The sequence below is a fragment of the Cibotium barometz genome, chromosome 49 (assembly GCF_041138505.1).
Source record: "Cibotium barometz isolate CiBa-2024 chromosome 49, ASM4113850v1, whole genome shotgun sequence".
NCBI lineage: Eukaryota > Viridiplantae > Streptophyta > Polypodiopsida > Cyatheales > Cibotiaceae > Cibotium > Cibotium barometz.
Window position 1 is genome coordinate 12585032 of NC_141094.1, and position 5650 is coordinate 12590681.

The window sequence follows — 5650 nt, forward strand, 5'->3', positions numbered from 1 at the left end:
CAAATCAATGGACAAGTCCATTACACACCATTGGAAACAAGGAAACTTAAAATATCCAAATCGAGTATATCGCATAAAGCACAACTAGTTGAGTAGAACTGAAGGAAAACGTGAAAACACAAAACAATACACGAGTATTTACACAGCACTTCAAACCATGTCATGGTTAAGGTTGAATGCATCACTATTGTATGAATCCTATAAACAAGAGTGAGGTTCGAGGGCTTGAGTGTGATGCGCCTGGAATGGATGGCTAACAGCTGACCATCATGCATGAGATCCACCAAGTAACTTTCAGCCGCCTCTTGAAGAGCAAGCAACGCTTGGGCTGACCATCGCTCCACATTACATGCTTGATCTCTTGAAAAGTACTTGTAGTGATTTCCCCTTTGTAGATCTTATAGTATTTCTTTCACTAACCTCGAGAAAGGTGCCTTGGGTATAATCAACTCAGGACTCTTTTGGAACCTCCTAATTTCCCGAAGAGCGGCGATGCCTAGTCTCTATCTTCTCTTCTTATGCGTAGGTGGATGAGCATTTCCAGCTAGAGCAATGGGAGCAACTTTCCTAGCTAGAGCAGTGGGAGGGACTTGACCTTCATCATTGTCGGTGTTAGTACGTTCACTAGATCCGGATAAATGAACCGGTGTCTTGGAAGGCATCTTGTTTGCTCTTTGCTTAGTATGTGCCATACTCACAAGCTAGAAGGAATGGAGAGAAATGGAGGAATGGAAAGAAATGAAAGAAGTGCCTTTATTTATAAATGGAACTTACTATAAGTTATTGACACTTACTTTTAAAAAATATCAATACTATCAAAAAGTTATCCATGTTGACTTTAGTAAACACTTATTTTGAAAAAGTTATTCATGTTGACTTTAGCAAACACCTATTTCTTTAAAACATTAGATTGCTCCAATACTCTCATAAACATAAAATGTTATTTCATAATTACAATTCTATCGATGTTTCCATTTGCTACCAAACCTCTCCTGGGTTGTCAAAACCATTCTGTATGATGTTCTTTGGCCATGCTATTTTTCATATCTTACTTTTCTCACTTCATATATTGCCCTGTGAACAGCTTCTGTATCATTGGATTTGGACTTTATTAATTTGTCCTCATATCTTATCTCTATTCTCGTATACCACCATTGGAGTAACTGCCTCATAGGATTGGAATCATTGATTCCACCTCCATGTGCCATTGCTTTTTGGAATCCGCATCGAGCTTGCCAATGAGATCGCTCCATGCCTTGTATGGACCATATCGCCAAACTTCCTTGTTCAGCAAAGTATGGACCATGAGTCTCAAGTATGTGCTGTATTCAAAAAAACAAGATCCATAATTAAACTCAAAATATTACATTCACAATTTAATTATAAAAATGAAATGGAGACCACTCTGACCATATAGTGTGTAATGCAATTTGAAGTCCATGCCTCTATCATTGAGTTATCAAAGTTTACAACCGCCTCTTTAAATGCATTGGCATCATCAACATTGAATGTCATCTTTTGTAAAAGTGGTGCCAATTTATCAAGTGTAATCCACACATTTTCCTTTTCTATTCGTGTCTGTCCCCCATTGCTCCAATCAACGACAGCCATGTGTAGTTTTTTCCATGCTTCATACTTCTCTAGTTGTTTTACAAGCAACTTACCAGCTTCATCTCGTGGTGGGGATAAGAATTTTCTACCCTTCGCTCCCCCAAAACACAATTTGCATGGAAAATTTCCACTCTTTCATGACTTTTTCTCATCCTTTTTTTATTTCTACTTGGCCCTGGTGCAATCCAACATCAGATAAGACTTGTTCTACCTTCTTGCATGTTGCATCAGCATCTGAGCAGGCTGCATCTTGTAGGCAAAACACACGTACTCAAACACCAACTTCTTTATTATCCTTACTATGCAATGCAAGGTGCAAAAATGGACCCTTGTTAAGGGTATTTCTAAAATAGGATCCCACTTAGGATCTAATGGTACAAACATTCCAATCCTTTGAACACACTGGTCAAGTGTTGGAGCACCATGTTGTCCTGTCCTTGCAATCCATTGTTTCTTCCCATCCTTGCCTTTATTTCTGGATTGCATGCAATATAAGCAAGGAAACTCAGCTGATGCTGAATTATTTGAAACACCAAACATACATTTCAATGTTTTCAAATCGCGAGAGCAAGATGCCATTCTACCTTGTATTCACCAGATCCATTAACATGAAAAATTTCACTATTATTTTACCATCGTATAATATCTGGTATCTTTGTTAAGTTAAAAAAAATCTTAAGTACTTCATGGTGCTCCTTTGGTACCTCAAATGCAGCAAGCCACCATATTTCATTCTCTGATTGCACACTGAAATATTTTTTATGTTTTGAATTGATGTGCTCTGATCCAACGCCCTATTCATTAGTGTGAAGCTAACATGTTCAAGCTTTTGGCCTTTAATGACTTCACTCTCATCAAGCTTCAAAACAACTTGAAGCTTACCTCTGCTCTCTTCAACAGACATGTTGTAAAACTTTACCATTGCTGCTTGTAGCTTGCATACATTCAATACAAAGTTATTGTCTACATGCAATTTGAAGGGCACTTCCTTTGATCGAGACTTAAGCATCTGTGTATGTTCCAAAAAGTGAAGACATCCTCACCACCGACTTCAACCCCAACAGCTTCACCTAAAGTTCGCCAAGAATGGAAACCCAAGAAATGCCAAGCAAGTCACTTAATAAATACGCAAGAGCTTGCAAGTTTATTCAAACCCAAAGGCAACCAACCAGAAGCTCTACCTACCATCTCAACAACACTTGAGCCACGAATTCAAGATTCAATTCCCATGTCTACAACAATGGAGACTTATGAGTGCATCAAAGACAAACTCACAATGCTCTTGTCACCCTTCTGAATGACAAGCATTAGTGCAGAAGCTATGCGGCAAACATAAGAATCTATTCTCTCAAAAAGAAGAGTAGACATAAGAATCTGTTGCTTGCTAAGTGGCAGCAAGCAAAAAGAAAAAGGAGAGACACACACAAGGGAGTCACACATATGGCCTACCTAAAAATGGTAGAATATCACAAGCAACTCTCAACGATCTTCAATAGCCATTACCATTTTGTTAAGCTTATAGCTTACTATTATTTTGGCTAAGTTAATGTAGCAGCTGCTCCATGGGTACATATCCATACTCATACACTAGCTATATTTCTATTCATGCTTAGACACTCAACCATGCATTCAAAGATTGGATAAAGTGAATGATACCCATTTTTACCTTGTATCCATTTTTTTGAGTAATGGATACCTTCATCTTTTTATTGCCATGGAAACCAAGGCGGTACTTTGGCACTTCTAGGGCATGTTGTTGCAGGCGTTTTAACTCCGTGTGAGAGTTCTTGATTCAACCTTCTACTCAACTGAAGAGTGTTTCTATTGAGTCCTGTGGATTGGGGTTTGTATCGGTGTCTACTTGTTGCACCTTCTTTTTCTTCTTTTCAATGTTCTTGTCCAGCTCCTTGATCAAGGTGGTTACAGGTATTGGTTTTGTTATATTTAACCCATCCTGTTGGGTTAGCTTCTTCCTCCACACCAATGTTTGTGCACTCCTAGCATTGGTTTTAGTTGGGAGTTGGTTTTGAATGCCTTTATTGCCCTTTTCTTTGTATTTGGAGGTGTATGCACAGTTGCCACTGGGTGGAGTTTGGGCACCCATACTCTTGTATTGCCTTGGTAATAACCTTGTGCCATTAATAAGTCCTTTTGAACCCATTGCTTCTGAAGGCTTTGTGGAGTGCTGTTTTGTTTGGAGTACCGCCAACTTACCTGTGAAGGCCATTTCTGTCCCTTGTCTCCTCTTTGAACCTTTCTTGTTGACTCCTTATTGGCACCCTTATCATCCTTGTAGAGCTAGTTTCCAAGTTGACCCTTAGGCACCCATTGTTGTGTACCCTATGACTCAGATCTCATCACATCTTTCCTCAATTTATCCTCACCAGATCTCACCCACTCGCATCTACCCATATCCATATCTCATCTCATCACATCACATTCATTCACATCTCATTCATTCAGACCACATCACATTCACTCATATCACATCTCATTCATTTTACCTCACATCTCATTCATTCACATCTATCCCGATTCACATCACATCACATTCATTCTCATCACCATCCCATCACATACATTCTATCCACATAACATCACATCACATCTATCCACATCAAATCTCATTCATACACATCCATCCAATCGTTCGCATGTACGACCATCCACATCTATCCATACATTTATATCTATCACTTCACATCCACATATATTTATGTCACATCACATCTCTTTACATCATATCACATTCTTTCACATACATATATACATCCATTCTTCACATACACATTCTCATCCATTCTTCACATACACATCCACATCCATTCTTTCACATACACATTCACATCCATTTTCATCACATCTCATCCACTCACATCTCATCCACTCACATCCCATAGCATTCATTTACATCCTGATTCACATGACATCGCATCTCATCCATTCATTCACATCTATCTGATTCACATCACATCTCATCACATCTATTCACCTCACATCCTATCCATCCATTCATTCACATCTATCTGATCCACTTCACATCTCATCACATCTATTCACATCACATCTTATCCATCCATTCATTCCCATCTATCTGATTCACGTCACATCTCATCACATCTATTCACTCATTCACGTCACATCTCATCACATCTATTCACATCACATTCCATCCATCCATTCATTCACATCTATCTGATCCACTTCACATCCCATCCATCCATTCATTCACATCTATCTAATCCACTTCATCACATCTATTCACATCACATCCTATCCATCCATTCATTCCCATCTATCTGATTCACATCACATCTCATCACATCTATTCACATCATATCCCATCCATCCATTCATTCACATCTATTTGATCCACTTCACATCTCATCACATCTATTCACATCCACGATCCATTCATTCCCATCTATGTGATTCACATCACATCTATTCAAATCACATCCCATCCATCCATCCATTCACATCTATCTGATTCACATCACATCTATTCATAGAATTTAAACATAGATTTTAAGAGAATTTTAATTTTGATATAAAAATTCTTTATGCATCTATTTATGCATAAAAATCAACTTTAATGAGAATAACACTTTTGAAATAAAAATAATTTCTTTATGCATCTTTCTATGCATAAAAATCAAATTTAATGAGAATAACACTTTTGAAATAAAAATAATTCCTTCATGCATCTTTCTATGCATAAAAATCAAATTTAATGAGAATAACACTTTTGAAATAAAAATAATTCCTTTATGCATCTTGCATAAAAATTAAATTTAATGAGAATAACAATTTTGAAATAAAAATAATTCCTTTATGTATCTTTCTATGCATAAAAATCAAATTTAATGAGAATAACACTTTTGAAAAAAAATAATTCCTTTATGCATCTTTCTATGCATAAAAATCAAATTTAATGATTAATATCCATGCATATTCGTAGGTGAATATGTACATGGAGTAATTAGAATATTTCTTTTAGATGCAAAAATGGTGGGAATTACTCTTTTGGAATAACATA